The sequence below is a fragment of the Mastigoproctus giganteus genome, chromosome 2, assembly GCF_048544385.1.
Source record: "Mastigoproctus giganteus isolate SK-2022 chromosome 2, ASM4854438v1, whole genome shotgun sequence".
Taxonomy (NCBI): Eukaryota; Metazoa; Arthropoda; class Arachnida; order Uropygi; family Thelyphonidae; genus Mastigoproctus; species Mastigoproctus giganteus.
Window position 1 is genome coordinate 220,255,246 of NC_143576.1, and position 19,962 is coordinate 220,275,207.

The 19,962-nt window shown below is 40.9% G+C and overlaps 1 protein-coding gene across 2 annotated transcripts in view; it reads right to left on the bottom strand.

Moving 5' to 3' along the window:
* The window catches only part of LOC150090148 (uncharacterized), a 101,115-nt gene that overhangs the window by 53,018 nt on the left and 28,135 nt on the right, over positions 1 to 19,962 (bottom strand). Inside the window, exon 2 of one of the 2 annotated variants that reach the window (XM_090368972.1) lies at positions 5,145 to 5,238. The exons of the other annotated variant lie outside the window; for it this stretch is intronic. The gene's annotated coding sequence lies outside the window, so the exon portion shown is untranslated. The remainder of the gene's footprint in view (positions 1 to 5,144; positions 5,239 to 19,962) is intronic. 2 annotated transcript variants of the gene reach the window in all.

Here is a 19,962-nt window from a genome sequence, read left to right on the forward strand (position 1 = left end):
AGTAAAGCTAAAGGATAAAGCGAATTTTATTGTATACTTTTCATTTATAGGAAATATTTATATAAAGAAATTTACGAGCTTTTATTTTTATTTTGCTGATTATCTGGGAAAATTGATTCCCTACCCATCCCAATAATCGGGACCCTATTGTAGATGAAATGAGATTAACACAAAAATTATGTTCTATAAAACGTTTCAGAAATGTAATATGAATCGAAAAATTTGTTCCTGCTTAGCTGAAGGATATTGATTAATACATAGTATTAACAAGGTAAACTGCAGCCATTATCAACCTACTGCAGGATGGAAGCCTCCTCAACAATTCGTGTTGAGGGGAAATGGACCATAATCTACTATGCTAGTCCAGTGCGGGTTGGAGATCGACCGCGTTTAGTAGTCAGGGGCTTGAAGTCAGGGTCTTCAATCAGGGGTTAGTAGTCAGGGTCTACTCAAAGAGCGTGTGCTACTGCACTGCCGCTCCTGACCACTCGGCTACAAGGCATATATTAGCATATTAATCCTGTTATTATGCTTTAATATAATATTAACACGCGCTCTTGCATCACAAGTTTAATAAAAAAAAGAAACAGGTCTAGTATACGAGTAATAATTAGTTTATTCTATAATGGGATTTGTGCCAATTCCCTTGTTCCTGTGCAGCACGACAGACAACCGGTACAAAAGAATAAATGGATGATGAAATAAAGTGTTTAGGGTCAAATGGCACCAGGGGTTTCCCCCATCTCCGCGTAGTTTTCATTGTCATGTGATACAGTACGCTGTAAAGGCCAGAAATTTAAAAGTGTGTGGATCTTGTGGTGTGTAATGTTGTTCTTCTGGCTTATTAGCCGCTGCACCCCTGATGGGGTCCAACGTTGCCCACACTTATCCTCGGGGAGGTTGACCAGGTACACCAGTTTTTAAATTTTTGCTCTGACAGGTCTTGCCACCTCATTTCCTGAGATTTCAGTGGCTAGGATCTAAAAAAAAAAAAAAAAAAAACTATCGTAGGGGTGAGCTCTAGAATTGGAAAGGCCAAATGTTTATAAACGCAATTTAATTTAGACGTGATTAAGTTTGAACTTTGTGTGGGGCATACGCTAACTATAGGTAGAGTAGGGGAGAGACTGAAGACTGGGGGGTGACAGGTAGAAATATGGGGACGATAGAAAAGGCGACCCCAATATGGTCAGTGAGGCCGGCCCAGTCCCCACCAGGAGAGAAGCAGGGGAGGGGAGTAAAAGAAAACCAGGCAAGAGTGCCCGGTTTAGATTGCCAAGATGGCTTAGGAGCAATGAAGCTGCATGGCACTTCAATATCCAGTGTGGTCACACATGAGGCAGTATCCCCGTCCAGGAGTGGTTGTCCAATTAATGCAGTCACTGACAATGGTCAGGTGTCCTGTGGGTTTATCAGGCGTCATGTCCAGTATAGCTCGATTTAGAGCGTTGAATGTGCCAGGTATTGTCCATGAGGATGGTTCCTCTGTTAAGGATACAGTGGCTCTGTTTCAGCTTGGTTGCTTCTTGCAGTGGCTATGCCCTGCGACGGATCGTTGACGTGCAATGTGGTTGGAAACGCATCAATCGGAGAAGTTATTTGTTATTTGGTTTTTTTTTTAGGAGCATTAACAACTAAGGCCATATTGCTCCGGTGCGATGGTCATTCCCTGACCTTTCCGCATGCTCCGTATTTGGTGGTGACGGGCTCGAACCCCGGTCTAATCAAGAAGCGTGTGCTACGCACTGCTGCTCCTTCCCACCTGGCTACGGAGGCCCCAATCGGAGAAGTATCTCCTTCTCTGTTAGCACTATTTCGGTTGATCATAGGGACTTGGAGTACAGTTATAGTTTGGTTGCGATTCCAGGCATATGTTGTGTCGGGTATGATGATGGAAAAACAGTCTATTACGGCGGTGGTGGAAGGGTCCTGCGTCTCACAAAGATATCCTGAGCAAATTTGGAGAAGGCACGGTATATTTCTTCTGATTCCAGTGGGTGGTGTTCTTGGTTCCTCGGGATGAAGTGGATCTTATAAATTAGTAAGCAGCGGAGATCTTCAAAAAAGCGGGCAGTGGTACATGATATGCTCCCAGGATTCCTGGAGGCCGCAGGAGCAAAGTGGGTTATCTGTTAAGCCAAACGTGATTAGCCTCCCTCTGATGAGTGATCTCGTGGGTAGCCTAGCTGGTATAATCACCGTCCACCCCACACCGGATGAAAAAGACCTGAGCTCGAATCCCGCGACGCGAGGGATTTTTATGGGTCTCAACGTGACTGAGTTAGTCGGTCTTGGGGGAGATAGCATGGGTTTTTTCCAGAAACAGATTTTTCGACCACAGAACACACTCAGTTTATAGATATGGCGCAATATTGCCTAAGTTGGTGATGCGCCTAAAAAAAACTTACCAAAGGGACGTTGATTTCTGTTTATAAATTGTGTTCACTAACCGTGAAATCTCGTATATCAGAAAAGTTGTTTTCATTGACAAAGCAGTAGGCTTTTTTGACGGAACTTGGTCGACACTCTTTCATAATCATAATCGCTTACCTGAACGTAATGAAGATAAATAAATTTTCTGTTTATACTCCAGGACGACCACACGGTCAGAGGAGTTCACAAGGTAGAGATAATACAAGAAACAGCACCGTATTCAGCAGTCACGGGCTTAAACCCGAGTCACTCAAGGCACGTGTACTTATGCATCCACGCGCTTAACTACTCGGCTACGGCATGTTAAGGCAACAAAGACCGTATTTTTGCCTTCAGTAGTTGAGGTCTAGCATATTAATGCGTCCTCCCACACTCAGAACTCTCGAGTATACGTTATGATAACATCGCACGAGTTAGAAATTGCTAAATGGGTGCGTATCTCTCTCTCTCTCTCTCTCTCTCTCTCTCTCTCTCTCTCTCTCTCTGGAAGCTTCAAGCAGAATGCAAACGATCACCTTTGACTGCAAAAGTACTGAAATGTATTAGCAGGCGTATTTGGAAAGTTTCCGGTCTGCCACTGAATGAGATATATACTAGGATGTATGAGCTTCGATTCGTGGAATTCCTAACACGAAAATTGATCTGGTTGTTGTTGTTTCTATGGTTGAGCCTTGTGATTAGGATTTTGTCATGCAGGATGAGAATCCTTCTGGAGAATGAGTGAGTGACAGTTGGAAAGGCCAAATATCCCACAATATTTGGCCTTAAATAGCTCATGAAATATGGTGAAAGAGGCCTATGCGCTCCGGATTCATATTGTTAAAAACGAAAATTATAGTTCCTCAGAGCGAACATTTTTAATTTTCGTTTTTAACAGCTCATGAAATTTCAGTAGAAACAGAAAATAACACAGTATTGTGTGTTAAGCGCCAAAACAACTAAGGCTATGAGGTGCAGTACTGTATATTGTGTCTGTAAATTTCGTGTATTCTGTGGTCGATTTGCATGTCTGTTGGGCGAAAAAATCGAACTTTCAGAAGATAAAACCGTAACCTCTCGCCTGAGACCGATTAACTCAGCCATGGGGTAAAAATAGCCCATATAAATTCCTCACATCCTTGACGGTATTAGAACTCAGAAAGAGGATAATAATTATATCCACTGTGCTACCTGTAAGCGCTGGGCTTCAAGAGGTTGCCTTCAACTGTGGGGACTAGTCCTGTCAGCTTTGCCTATTATTTTTATGTTATTTTGAATATTAGATGGCTTGGTACATAATATACACTATGTACCAAGTACATGGAATATTTCGCCTTAGAAAATAATAAAATTTACAGTAGTATATCATCTTTTATTAACTATTTTTTTCTTTTTTCAAACCTTATTTCCTTATTTTTTTCTCAAATCTTATTTCTTTTAAATAAGGCATGTATATTTATCTATATACTGTGCACGGCAGAAAAAAAAAAAAAAAGTCTGCAAATCCCCGAAAGATACTTTCAAGTACTCACAGAAAAACATTTCTTCTAAATATTCCTATGATTAATAACCAAAATTTTTAAAAACAATAAAGGCAAATCAACAGTCGAATGCCTTGACAACCACACTTACTGATAAATTAACTTCTACATCCCTGTTTTAACATTCATGCATTACTATTAGCTTGTATGTGCACCGAAACACGCGCAAAGTTTCGCGTGCATTTTAAGAGCGATTACACCAAATCCGCGGACACGCAGATAACAGTTTAATCTGCTGGCCAGTAAACCATCACCAGAGGGGAAACGTACAAGCTACTCCAACACGCATCAATTGTCTGACAAGTTAAGAGTAACCTGCTAATTTAGCAAATACAACGTCCGAGTATAGAGTGATTTAGCAGCAACTGGCCACCAATGAAGGGGCGGCCAAACAGCTGATTAATTATGCAATATGTCCGCTAATTAGGCCCGCAGTATCGCTGGGAGCTCCAGATTAAATCCACCCGCTCTTATCGTCGCGTCACTGGTCGCAAATGGATTACCTACGAACGTGACAAGTGGAAATTTAACTTATCAGTGAGTGGGTGGGTTGGTGGGTGGGTTAGTACTGGCAGGCAATCTTACTCGTGATCAGCCCGGCTACACATTTCAAGTGCCACAACATGGCGATAATATAGACACCCTTCATGTGTTTCCACGTCGCTGCTCAGTGCCTTGACACTAATTTCCTGTCGTGACCGACACGAATACACTTTCGTGGTTGCTTATCATACAGATTTGTTAGGGCTGGGCTGGGTTGGGTTGTTCAGAATAAGCGCAGAGGCAGCTAAGGACATCGGGCTTCAGTGCATCGTGTGTGCGAATTGTATTTTGTGGTCAATTTGCTACAGTTTTGGTTAAAAAAAAACCAGAGTTTCCGGTGGTAAACAACAGAAACTCTCCTTCAAAACAGCCTAATCGGTTATCACGTTAAAGAAAGAATAACAAAAAATTCTATTCACGACAAAAATTGAACCGAAGTCTTTGCACGCAATGCGGAGGACAGCAAGCCGCTAATGCTAGCCACGGGAGCGATTTATTAGAGGAAGGAATTCTTACCTTTAAGTTTTTAGGAAGGACACAAACACACCTCCGTTTACAAAAAAGTAGAATAATGAATAATTTATAGATTGTAAGGTTCTGTTGACATTGTAATAACGTTCTGTTGAACAAATATTATCCAATATTTACCTACGAATGGCTTTGAAACCACCTGAATCACAAAGAATATCCAATGATGATGGTAGTTCCAACGTTGTATGCTCACGCGATGTTCTAAATGGCCCTGAATAAATAAAATTAATGTATTATACATTTTTATGCAATGCCCTTATAATTACATATAATAAGAACTATTGCAGAGACTACTGCATATTAATAAGAACTACTGTATAAACCACGGTTCCTGCAGAAGATATGCACAATATCCTGCAGATTACTTTCACTACTAAAGGGTGCCAAAGAATTTTCTAGCCCAGTGTTTCTCGACGAAATATAGGCGCAGATAGCAAGTCCCCCGGAATCCGGCGAAAAACCTTGTATCTACGCCTATATTTCGTCGAGCAAAGCAGGCAAATCGACCAGAGAACACACGCCATTTACAGCACAATACACATGGGTAGATGAAATAACTTTCGGGGTGATTCCTAATAAATAGTTTTTAAATAGTTTAACGTGTATTAAGTATGAGTGCATATCACTGTACTTAAAAAAAATATATTTATTAATATGTATAACTGTATATTTTTTATGTCCGTGGTTTCCGCCTCAAATACAGGGTGTCTCAAAAATATTGGTACAAGCGTTTAGGAGAGGTAGGTAACATATAAAGGAATGTGAATCGCATAGGAACCCATAACCGGAAACGTCACCGTAAGTCGGTACACGGCGTTGTTCATCAGTTCGCGAGAGGGAAAATTTCTGGTTTACTCATTCAGGCAATAGTCGCCGTACGAAGAGCATGCATCGATATACGAACTATGAGCTGGCAGACATGCACCTAGTGTATGGATTAGCAGAGGGCAATGGACGAGCCGCTCAACGAATTTATTGAGAACGCTTCCCAGACAGACATGTACCGGACCACCGTTTGTTTGCGCGTGTGCATCAAAATTTGTGCGATTATGGGCCATTTAAAGGTAACAGGAGTAGTGCGGGCAGACCACGTTCGACGCGAACTCCCGCCATGGAAGAAAGTGTGTTGAATACCGTCCAGAATAATCCTACTACCAGCACACGTGCCGTTGCCTCTGCCTTAGGAGTGTCTCGTTGCAGTGTACAGCATGTCTGGCACCACGATTCCTTACACCCCTTTCATCTCCAAAGGGTTCAGTTACTGCTCCCCCAAGATCATCCTGCACGTGTGGCTTTTGCGCAGTGGTTTCTCCAAGAAAGTGTTCAAGACTTGAATTTTCCAGCCTATGTTTTGTCCACGGATGAGGCTTATTTCACTCGGGAAGGCTTATTCAGTCAGCACAATGCTCATGTGTGGGCTCACGACAACCCACACGGTGTGCGCCCCCATGCGGCACAACATCGCTTCCCAATAAATGTGTGGGCAGGTATGGTCGGTGACTGCTTAGTCGGCCAATACCTGTTACCATCCCGCATGAACTCCGCTAAATATCGGATCACTGTTGATTCGTTGCAAAACAGATCAACAGTTAGTAACCTTATTTTCTGCTTTATTAGTTTAAATTGACATATTAACTTATTTCTAGAGTAGCTTTATATTCCTATTTACGGTACTTAAAGTTAAAGTAACTTAGATAGAGATTTGTAGGTATTACTTAGTATCGGAAAGGGTATCAAATACACGTGTTTACCGTTCATAAACAGCCGCCATTGTTACGTGAAAATTAATCAGTAAATCTATTAATCTTGTCGAACTTCATTGGCAATTAAATTGTACTTTTAACTATACATATAACCACTTAGGTTACGGAACATAAATAATTAGTAAAAATAAATAATTAATACATAACTTGATACGGAAGTTATATAAAGGGACTTCGTAGATAACACTCGTTACTGAAACCCGATACAGCATATCCGGAGTTCGATAGCATTAGCTTTGTATAGTATAGTGCATAATATAATATTGTCAATTAATCAGTAGATCTATTAATCTTGTTAAACTTCATTGTCAATTAAATTGTTCTTTTAACTATATATATATAACGACTTAGAGTACAAACGTAACAAATAATTAATACATACTTGATACGGAAGTTATATAAAGGGAACTCGTAGATAACACTCGATACTGAAAAATAAATATAGCGTTATAACTGTGTTAAGATACAAGTTTAAGGTTTTAATTTTGTTCTGAAATTGTAATTTTACTGACATTTAAATCGAAATCATGATTCGGACCAGAGCAGCAAAGCAAAAGGCTCAAGCTAATGGGAGTGCTGTGACTCAGGGGAGAACTGAGGGGGGCAGTTGCCCTCTGAATCACAGCCTTTTAAGATGCACTGTTTGCTTGATGTTTGCGGAGCAATCGGGTACGGGACATGATACTGCCATGGGGGATGTCTTTGTGTGTGCACGATGCAAGGAGTGCAAGGAAATTAGGCGACAACTCGGCGTTGTTATGGGCCTATATGAGACCTTGAAGGACAGGGTGGATGCCCTCGAAGGAAATACATTGAGGGGCCCATCAAGCTCTCAGCTGCCCACATCAACGCCAGAGCTTGCACTTGGTCATCTTGCAACACAGAGGCAGCCCCCAAGGCAGAATGCGCTGGTCCCACAGGAACTAGTAGTTGTTGGTGACTCTATTGTCAGGGAAACGGGGAACATGCTTTGTAAAAAGGATAGGTGGAACAGGACCAGGGTATGTCTGCCAGGGGCAAGGGTTGATGACGTTGTAGAGCAGATATCATCTTTTAAGGGCACAAAAGGTGATATAGTTGTACACGTTGGCACTAATGACATTAAGAGTAGGAGACCAGCGGAATTACTTAACAAGTACAGGTCACTGTTGAAAAAAAGCCGTGAAGTAGGGTTAAATTTGAAAGTGTCTGCAATTCTGCCCAGACACGATAGGAGGGAGTATATGATGAGAGCCTTGTCGATCAATTCGGCCCTGGAAAGATTGTGCAAGGCTCAAGGGGTAGAATTTTTTTCAGCCTGGAATGTACTTGTTAACAGGAGAGATTGCTTCTACAGGGATGAGATACACTTAAATAGAAAGGGTGCAAGAATATTTGCTGATGCTATCGAGGCAGTGTTAGGTGGGTCGGAAAACTGCTAGCTTGGGGGGAGACAAAGACTAATGGATTAACAGTAGCCACTGGCAGAGGTGAAAGAGATTCTTGCACTGCTTCTATTGGAATGAGCAGAAGCCTGAAAAACAAGATGCAGGATATTTCAGAGACTGTTGGAAGTCATTGTGATACAAGTAAACACATGGGTTGTGTTAGGGTAGCTAAGAATAGAAACAAGTGCAGGTATACTTGCGTGTACACCAATGCTAGGAGTTTAGTAAATAAATTTGATGAATTTGAGGTATTGCTCAAAACATCAAAGGCAGATATTGTTGGGATATCAGAGACGTGGTGTCACACAGATATAAGGAATGCAGAACTGGAATTCGGGGAGTACAATGTGTATAGAAAGGATAGACAGGACAGGAGGGGAGGAGGGGTTATGCTATTAGTTAAAAAACACATAAAATCCAAGGAAGTGAAGCCAGTCGACATTGATGGACAGTGCAGTGTCGAGTCAGTTTGGTGTGACATAAGCATAGGTAAATCAAAATTGAGAGTAGGAGTGTGCTATAGGACTAATGACTCTGATGAGTATAATAAGATACTGTACAGGGAAATAGAATGGGCCAGTAAATCAGAGAGTCTTATAATGGGGGATTTTAATTTCCCAGATATTGACTGGAATTTGTGGGTTGGTCACTCACACACTAGCAGGGCTTTTGTGGATTTATTGGATGATTGTTTTCTACATCAGCATGTTCGGGAGGCAACTAGAGGGAGTAATACTCTTGATCTGATTATCAGTAGTGATTCTTCATGCATTAGGAATCTGCAGATAAAGGAACCACTGGGTGGCAGTGATCACAGTGTGCTGAAGTGGGATTTACTCAAGGAGGTAACTACCATCAGAGGCAAAGGGAAGGGTTTTTGCTTTCGTAAAGGCGACTATGATGGTCTGAGACAGTATTTAAATTCTATACAGTGGGACCAACTGATGATGTTACCAACAGCAAATTCAAAATGGGAATCATTCAAGGAACTAATCTTGGAAGCTACCAGGCTTTACATACCAACCAAGAAATATTGTTCAAGGTTCAGGCCTAAATGGTTGTCAGATGAACTAATGAGACATATGGAAGAGAAGAAAAATGCATGGGATACATACAAATTAATGGGTGACATGGAAGACTATGATAGATATAAGTTGGTCTGTAACCAAGTCACAAAGGAGATTAGGCAGGCAAAGGCAGATTATGAGAAATCCTTGGCAAAGGACGCAAAGAAAAACAGAAAAGAGTTCTTTACCTATTTAAACTCAAGAAGGAAAGGGATGAATCAGATTGGTCCACTGGATGATGATGGTTCAACAGTTGAGGATCCTGCTCAGGTGGCTAACAATCTAAACGAGTATTTTGCATCTACATTCACACATGAGGAGTTGTTCAGGAAGGGGAATGTCGTAGGTGAAGTAAACATTGGCAGTGAGCTAGATTATTTTCTAATAACTGAGGGGAAAGTGGAGGAGAAATTGCTGAGGATAAACATAAAAAAGGCACCAGGGGTGGATGGGATCTATCCAGTTATATTAAAGGAGGCAGCAAAGGAAGTAAGCAAACCCCTAGCCATAATTATGAGAGCTTCTTTGGACTCAGGGGAGGTACCCATGGACTGGAGATGTGCAAATGTAACCCCAATTCACAAAGGAGGATCAAAGGCTGACACAAGTAATTACAGACCTGTTAGTTTAACTTCGGTTCCAGGAAAATTAATGGAGGCACTGGTTAAAGAAGCACTGCAGGATCATCTGGACAAGAATTCAGTTATAGCTCAGACACAGCATGGTTTTGTAAAGGGCAGGTCTTGTCTGACCAATTTGATTGGATACAGGGAATAACTTTGATATTATATATTTGGATCTTAGAAAGGCTTTTGATACTGTTGCGCATGGAAGACTGCTGCACAAATTTGAGAAGTGTGGCATTGGAGGCAAATTGCTGCTATGGATAAAGGGATGGTTGAGTGGCAGAAGACAGAGAGTGGTAATCAATGGACACTGCTCAACGTGGACTAATGTTATTAGTGGAGTTCCTCAGGGTTCAGTGTTGGGTCCATTGTTGTTTTCTGTATTTATAAATGATATTGATGATGGTGTATCAGGCTTAATGTCCAAGTTTGCAGATGATACCAAGGTTGGCAGGGTTGTTAAGGACACTACTGATACTATGCTGCTGCAACAGGATCTGGAAAGGTTGAGCAGATGGGCTGAGAGGTGGCAAATGAAGTTTAACATTGACAAATGTAAAGTACTACATATGGGAAACAGTAACCCCAGATCAACGTATCAACTCTGTGGTACTACGCTGGCAGTGGTAGAGAATGAAAAGGACCTGGGGGTAATTGTGCAGGCAGATATGAAGTTCTCTGAGCAGTGCAGACGAGCTGCAAGAGTAGCTCATGGTGTCTTGTCAATGATATACAGGAATTTTTCTAGCAGGGATAAGGATGTGATTATTCCCTTGTATAAGGCATTGGTCAGGCCACACCTTGAGTACTGTATACAGGTCTGGAGGCCTCATTTGAAGAAGGATGTAGAGCTGCTCGAACGAGTACAGAGAAGGGCAACAAGATTAGTGAATGGAACAAAGGGTTGCTCTTACGAAGAAAGGCTTAAGTTTTGCAAATTACAGAGCCTGGAAACTAGGCATCGGCGAGGTGATCTGATAGAGGTGTATAAGGCTTTGAATGGCTTGAGCATGCTCAATGCCGATGGGATTCTTCATCTTGCTCAGAATAATCACCTGAGAGGGCATAAATTCAAATTGAGGAAGGACGGATGTCGGATAGATGTGCGGAAATTTGCCTTTAGCCAGCGGGCAGTTGGTTTGTGGAATAGACTCCCATCGCTTGTTGTTGAAGTTGATAGCCTAAATAATTTTAAGGCTCAGCTGGACAGGTATTTCGAACGAACGGAGGGGTGAAATGGGAGTAGTGTTTTTTTTTTTTTTTTTTTTGGCTGATGCTGAATAAGCTTGCTTTCTTGCATCATATGCCTCTACTAATGCTAATGCTAATGACTACTAATGCAATCCTTGGATCATTTGAGGAGAAAGAAGAAATGGCAATCACATATCTTGATTTACAAGCTGCGTTCGATAGTGTTCACATCCCAGCCTTGCTCAAACTCCTTCGAAATTACTATCACATCACAGGCCCAGTATTGAAGTTTCTGACATCCTTTCTTCAGAATAGAATCATCCAAATGTACATAGGAAAACAAAGGTATACTAGAAAAATACATGCAGGCGTTCCACAAGGAGGAGTCCTGTCCGGAATTCTTTTCACTGCTATCATCTACCCACTAATACACAATAGAACAGATATGATATCATATGCAGATGATTTAAAGATCTTCACAAAAATAAATTTGACCGATGAAGCCAAAAACGCCACAATAACTATCAACAAGACCTTATCAGAAGTACAGCAGTACCTCAAGAATTTTGACCTGCAAGTGAACCCTGAGAAATCTGCCATCATGGTATTCTCTCTTAAACCCATACCAACCATAATTCAGCCTGCGATTGACGGAGTCCCGATCCCCTGCGTTGAAAAGCAAAGAGATCTGGGTGTAATCTTCTACAGAAAATTACGATTCCATCACCATATAGAAGAACTCTGTGCTAAATTCAACAAGAAACGGTGGGTTGCCAAGCAGCACTTGCTACACATTCACAACAGAAACCTGATAAAAATGTATATCAGGATGATGATTTTTGGAAGTGTACTGTATGGAGTACAGTTGTGGGGCTCAGCTGCAGACACCACAATTAAACCATTAAAAGCCGCTGAATACTGGCTCCTGAAGTGGGCAACCTGGAAGTGTCATCTCCCACCACAGCAGCGCACAACACCGATGGCCAACGCGCTGAATTTAACCAGGTTTTCAGCATTAATGCACGAGAGAAGACTCATCTTCACCGTAAAAATGATTGCCGGGAGAGTCTGAGCACCCAACGTTTGGGACACCGTGTGCTGGCGGATTCCCCAACCAGGTTTCCGCTCCACTCCCAAGCTTCTTGCTCTTCCTTCGAGACTACATTTGAAAGATCGGTTCCTCCCTTATCAGAAGCTCCACCTGGTTCAATCCCTGGATGCTGGCTTATTTAAAATCATCGATGATAAAAAGTATAGACGGATCATCCTAGATCTGCACGTGGTCTCCACAACTACCAACTGATCTCAGATCGTTATGGCGGGGCAAGAGACTCTCAGAAAACTGGACTTGAGGAAAAGCTTTTGTTATCACAATTTGTTATTTTTGTTATTTTGTATTAGTTTTCCTTTCAAGTCAATGTTATCTGCTATGAGTACTTTTTTTTTTTTATTATATAATTTGCTTATAATTAATCTTTACAATTCCTTTATTATCTCTGCCGTTTGTTAACCCCTGGCATGGTGCCGTGAAGGGTATTGTATGGTCGTGGTACCTGCGTGTACCGGTGAACTGTACAATAAAGATCTTATTTATTTATTTATTTATTTATCTTTCTTGAACAAGTTCTACCAGGGTTACTTGACGATGTTCCAGCAAATGTGAGACTCAACATGACGGGGCACCTGCCCATTATGGAAGGTGTGTTCGTGACCATTTCAACAGGCGTTTTGGGCGTCAATGGATTGGCCGTGGTGGACCCGTTGCCTGGCCCCCATGCTCACCTGATTTATCGAGCCTTGATTTCTTTCTGTGCGGGGCCCTCAAATCTATCGTGTATGAATTGCCTGTGGAGACGGAAATGGATCTCGTGGCGAGACTCGTCTGCGCTGCTGCTACTGTCAAAGAAACTCCAGGTGTGTTCGACCGTGTCCACCAATCCATGCTGTGTCGGTGTCACGCATGCATCGCGTCTCATGGTGGAACCTTCGATCATCTGTTGTAACATCATGAAATGCATCCATCTCGTACTCCATTGTTAATATTATGTCAAATAAACGTTGGCCACTAATTTCTGCTTCTTGTGCCTCTGCTACTACTTTCCCGTGACGTTTTCGGTTATGGGTTCCAATGCGATTCACATTCCTTTAGATGTTACTTACCTCCCCTAAACGTTTGTACCAATATTTTTGAGACACCCTGTATAACAGTGGTCCGTGGTTTCTACCCAAATATAAAAGTAATTCGTATCTAAAAAAAAAAAAGGTTGGGAGATATTGGCCTAACCCACTTCGTGCAATTCGAGATTCTAGAAAGAATCTCGAGCTGCACAAAGTGCGCTAAACGATTTCTGTCATGAGGAAGGGGAGGACAAATGAACGTATCCAACTATCCTCGTTTCCGTTGAGAAGCCACAAATCACGCGACTCGTGCGTGTTTGTAGGAAACAAGAATATTCATTTCGGTAAGAGAAAACTAGTCCAAGTCGCGTTTTAATAAATATCGGTAATAAACAGAATAAGCCCAATTATCTGGATACTATGGGAATTGTAGGAGTGGGGTGCCGATTGACACTTAAGAGTAATGATCATTCTTGTAAGTGCCTACACCACACAACGAAATTTTATTTTATTTTTTATTTTATTTTATTAATAAAAAGATACACAACAGGTAACCATTAACAGTGTATCTGAGATCAGATCAATAAACATAATAACAATAATGTGAAATCCTACAGGACGATAAACATTGATATAGATTCAAACAATAAAAGCATATGTACAAAAGAGGATTGTATTAAGCTAAGTTACCGGTAAAACAAGTAATAATTAATCCGTTAGAGAATAGAAAAATAATATAACAAATAATAAGCTACAATAATTAGATGTGAGCTAGTCACTTTGCAGCTTAAGAGAAGAGGCAATCTTGTGGATGGAGTTCATCAGTGATTGGGAGTTGTCAAAGAAGTCAATGCGAGAGTCATTTGCTGATTTGCTGATTCTGTTCAGTGGACTGAACTTCATTAAGTCCGTGTTGGCAGAGTCAAGGCGAAACGGTGTAAGGTTCTTGACTTGTCTACAGGGAGCATTGAAGTTTATTTTACTCAGGATATCAGATGCTTCATAAATTCCAGTGATTACTTTGGCTAGGAGGGCGATGTCAGCAGTAACTCTTCTAGTGCACAGAGGCCTTAGATGAAAGTAATCACACAGCGATTCATAATACACTGAGTGATAGAATAGAGGATTCCGGTACGTAAGGTAACGGATAAAGTTTTTTTGGACTGCTTCAATTTTGTTAGTTAAAGTCTTTGTGTGAGGATTCCAGATGGGTGAACTGAATTCAAGGATTGGCAGAACAATAGTTTTATAAAGGATAACCGCATATCTGTAGTTTTTGAACTTGTATGTGTTCCGTTTGATGAATCCCAGTGTTTTGAATGCTTTGCTGGTGATTTTAAGGACATGGGCATCGAATTTAGCACTGCTGGAAAAGAGAATCCCTAAGTCGTTAACTTGGTCACACCTTTCGATGATCACAGAGTTAATACTATACTCCGTATTCATTAGTTGTGGAGATCTGCAAGATGAGAAAGAGATAACTTTGCACTTCGAGGGGGTAGCAGACAAGCCATTCAGAGATAGCCACAGAGAGAATTTATTGAGAGCACATTGAAGTTGTTGAGAATCGGTAGTCTCCTTCACTGCTGAGTAGATCTTAAGATCATCTGCATAGAGAGCAACTTGAACATTGGAGGTGTAGATGAAAGAAGGAAGATCATTTACGAAAACAATGAAGAGAAGAGGACCTAAGAGAGAGCCTTGTGGTACTCCGCTTAGTGGTATAAAACAGTCTGAGTTCACTTGATCGATGATAACGCTCAAGGAACGATGCGTAATATAGCTGCGTAGCCATGAGAGCAAAGGGTCACGGATGCCATATAGCTTAAGTTTTTCCAGAAGTTGTTCGTGCGGGACTTTATCAAATGCCTTAGATATGTCTGTGTAGACTGCATCAACTTGTAGGTGGTTATCAAGAGCTTCAGAGGTGTATTGCCAGAAAGGAAGTAAATTTGTGACTACTGACTTGCCACTGCAGAAACCATGTTGATTCTGATCGATAAAAGGCTTGAAGAATTCGAAGAGATGTTTGTGCACTGCTGTGTCGAAGAGTTTAGCCAGGCTGTTTTGCAAGGTTATGGGTCTGTAATCGCATACGTCATTTTTATCACCTTTTTTGAAAATAGGAACTATATTGACCTGCTTAAAGTGCTTAGGATACTTCCCCAGCCTGAGAGACAGGTTGAAGATCCGCAGTATGAGGGGTTTCAAGGTAGTGACAGTCCTTTTCCAAAATAAGCCTGGAATGTCATCTGGGCCTCTAGTATAGTCATTTTTCATGCTTTTTAATGCCGAATTTAAATCTTCATCAGTGATAAAGAGATTAATGAGGATATCATCTTTAACAGGTGTGAAGTCAGGAAATGAGGCAGGTCTCAATGTATCATTTGTTTGAATTCTAGAAAAGTGTTTGGCAAACTCTTGAGCAATACTGAATTCGTCAGATAAGAGAATTCCATCTGCGTTTCGGAGTTGTAACTTTCTACTGGTTATGTTCTTATGCTTCATGAAATTCCAGAATGGTTTGATATCTCTGTGAGTAAGCAGACTATCCTGAACTGACTCTGTATACATGTTGTAGGAGTTTAATATGAGAGTTTTCACTTCTTTGCGGAGTTGGCTGAATATTTCATAGTATTGACTGTCACCTGTTTGCTTATATTTGTTTCTGTAGAATTCTTTGGATTTAATTTTACGTATTACTTCACTATTATACCAGTGCGGGTAGGTAGAGCGTGCGGTAAGATGGGATTGAGGAACAATGTCAGATATAACTGAATGGACACAGTTAATCAGGTTGTTGGTGAGCACATCGATGTCATCTATAGCGTCAGCGAGCTGCTTGTCTACGTTTCTTAGAGCTAGGTTGAGCAGAGGCCAGTCAGCCTTTCTGAAATTGAATCGAGGAGTACGGGAGCTGCATTTGAAGTTATGAGAAGTCATTGTGATGTCAAAAGTAATTGGTGAATGATCCGAGTGAAATATGGGGTTGTCGGTGTGAACATCTATATGAGTAGAGGAAAATATTAGGTCGAGGTAGGCATTTTCTCTGGTTGGAAAGTTGCAAATTTGTTCCAGACCATAGCTGTGAAGCATATTAAAGAGAGCCCTAGTCTGCAGTGATGGAGAAGAAGATTCTAAATTGGCCATTTGACAGTTAAAGTCACCCAAAACCATTGCTATGTCGGCAGATTGAATTAGTGGGAAGATTGATTCCAGCGAGCTTTCTAAGTACTGGAGGTCTATATTAGTTAAGGGAGGTGGAAAATAAAGCAATACTATTAAAACCTTTAACTTTCCAAGATGAAGAAGGCAGTATACTGATTCAATATTTGTGAAATTTGATGCAGTTTCACAGAGTATATGGTTAGAATGTATAATAGCTACTCCGCCTCCACGAGATCCTCTGTCCTTTCTATGGATTGTATATTGTCCATCTATAATCTCCTGATCATCAATATCAATGGAGAGCCAGGTTTCAGTGAGCAGGTAAATGTCGTAAATATGTGAGCCTTGGATTGCTCTGAAGTGGTTTAGGTTGCTAATTATACTCCTGCAATTCTGAAGGTAAACACTGAACAGTTGGGATCTGGGGATTCTATGACGAGAGGAGAACGTAGTATGTGTAGATAGCAGGGTATCTGATTGCTATGCCGGTGGAGAGGAGATTTTGGACTCCCTTGATGGTCTGTCCGTGAAGCGTTTTACTAGAGCCCCTGATAAAAGGGATCTTAGATTCAACACTTTTTCTGTTTGTGATGGAAGGCATGTTATTATAAAAGATGAGTAGGCGGGACATCGTGTCTTCAGAGAACGGACATCTACTCCGAAACCATATTCTTCTTTAATTAGGTTGATAAGATCTTCAGATTTAGTGGAGGGTCCAAGTCTAGAAAGAAAAATTCGGTCTTTTGTGGGAATAATTGTGATATTATACTTGTGTTTGAGTAACTGAGATTTTTCTGCAGTAGTTACATTCTGTGTTTGATGAGTTATGGCTGGAAGCTTGGAGAAAGTACCTTGAGATATAGATGCTTTAATATTTTCTGACGGTTTGTTCTGTTTTGATCTTTGGTGCGATATTTGAGACTGGCAATCAGAAACAGGTTTACTCACTGTGGCGGCAGATCTACAGACAGGTTTGCAGACCTCATTAGATGTGGCAGCAGTTATTTTTGCATATGTTGCCTTAACTGATGTTGAAGAGTATTCCGCTTGGTGACTCTGAGCTTGTGAAATAGAAGTACAGACAGAACCGTTCCGCAGAGGAGAGTAGGTGGGAGGAGTGGTTCTATTTACATCAGAAGAATCATCTAACAGAGTCTGTTTGGCAATAAATTGCTCAGTTGAATGACTTGATTCATGAATGTTAGCAGGCTTGGGCAAATTAATATTTGCAGCAGTAGAAGTATTGAGGCCGGTGGAAGGTGAAGATCTGGTCTCAGTACTGAGGGCATCGTCAGTTAATGAAGAATTCGTATTCACTTTGAGCCCATTGGTGTAGAGAGTAGGTTCAGAATTCTTCCTAGCTTCCCTTAAGTGGCAAGACATAACTGATGTGAGATTTTTAATTTGGGCGTTAATGTCAGAAATTTCAGCCTGTTGATTAGCTAATATTGTTTTTATACCACAGATCTCCGTGTATAGCTCGCTGTTTCCTTCATTGAGTGTATTAGAATCCAGGAGAATTTCAGAGTTTGCAGTATGAGGTGCGCTGATTAGATGAGTTTGAATGAGGATTTTCTGCATAGTGTTAAAGAGTAGTTCCTGGAATTCAGTTGATTGCAGAATACCAAAGGTTGGATTCAGAGTTTCCGTAGGGAAGGAGTTAGCGCTGAGATCTTCTGACAGCACAGATATATGTGTTTGAGTTGATGCATCTGAGATTTGATGCGACAACAAAGAAGGATTAGAGGCTTCATCCATGTACGATTCAGAGTCGGTATTTCTAGTTATTGGCATGATATTTGTCTCAAATGTACTAGAGTACGGCATTTCAACTTTGTTAGCCGAAGAGGAGGAAAGTGACTCAGGTTCCGTGCTGTTTGGCGTTGCAACAGTTATAGGGCTTTTCTGAGAATTTCTGAGTCGACATCTATCACAACAGAATGATTTCCGCCGACTTTTATTTAATTTTTTCAGAATGTGTACAGTCATTGCATATTAATTGTTTGCACTCAATACATTGGACAATGGGGTCAGAGCTGGTCCCACAGATGGTGCAGACGTTAGAATTTTGACAGGAGGTAGTATTTGTCATATTGAATTCAGTTACTGTAGTTTTACTAGATAATTTAATATCACTACAGTTGTGGTTTAGCAAGCAATAGGCACTGTGACCAGCCGGTCGCCTTAGTTGCCCTGCAGTGAAATCCACAGGGAGCAGGGGACTAAGTAGGGAGGGAAGAACAGAGCGGCTAGGCAAAACTGTAATGCCTGGTCAAGGTCAAGTGTCTGTTGGACACATGTATAAGTTGAACTACAAGATAATGGCTGAAAGCGCTTGTATGGAGTAGCGGAATGAACATGCAGAAATTCATTTAATACTTATCTGTTGTCCGTTCAAATAATACAGTACTTTCACCTGGCAATCCAAGGGCCTATCCTTATGTGGTGGCACTAATAGGAACTTAATACTTTAAATAAAAAACACACAAAACAAGAAAAGTTTACGGAGCATATCATACAGACAGCCGGACACAATCATCCCCCTAGCGGAATTTTTTCATCCTATTTATACGTTGTGCTTTTCTTTGATATGCTTCTTTTCATAGTATTTGAACTTTTTATGTCGTAATTTGTTGCAAAGACAAGAGCGTACTTTGATTTGACCGTGGTTCGAGCTCGCGTTATTGCTAATTAAGATGTACTGGTTCTATTAACGTTTTTGCACTCTTGTAAACTCCTCTGACGAAAACGCTCCTTCATAAATACATTGCGATTTTCACCTTTTTCTTGTCTTCTACACATATCTAGTTTCTGTTTTAAGGTAAGCACAACACCTTTCTGTTTTTCACCAACTTTCTGATTGTTTTTGGATACCATAACTGATGGATAGATTACGGACATGACGAAATACTATACATATACTTTCCCAAGTAACAGAAGCTTTAATGGCAGCAGCTGGGCTTGGCGCATTATAGCCTCAGTTGTTAACTCGCCAATGAAACCCAAAGCAAACCCAAGCAGCTGGGCGAAGTATAGACTTCAAGTATTCAAGGGGCCCTAGTGGTCAAATTTGATATAATATAAACAATAAATAGGATATTTTTCAATTTTATAAAAGATTTTCTTCGATTAGTGGGGGGGGGGTTGTAGAGTTTTAGGCGCACCAGCGACTTAGATCATATTGCGCCATATACACTGGTGTTCAAAGAAAATGCATCACTCCTTAAAATTGTAATTGTCGTCCGAATAACGTACGTATATGGCAATATTTCTTACAGATTGCATCAGATAAGATTGATGCGTAGGTTATGACGTAATATTGCATCAGCTGTTACTTTCAGCTATATAAGCATGCTCTGCAAGAGTTGCAGTCATTCTTTGTTTGTTTGTGTCAGAATGGCGAGTTACGTGCATTTGACGCCACGAAGAAAGAGTACTATTGTTGCATTACGTGAGGAAGGCTGTTATTATTATTTTATTATTATTATTAATATCCATATGATGCAAGGAAGCCTGAGGCTTATGCTGCACCAGGAAATAAAAAAATAAAGTTCCCGAGTAACCCTGAGAGAGAG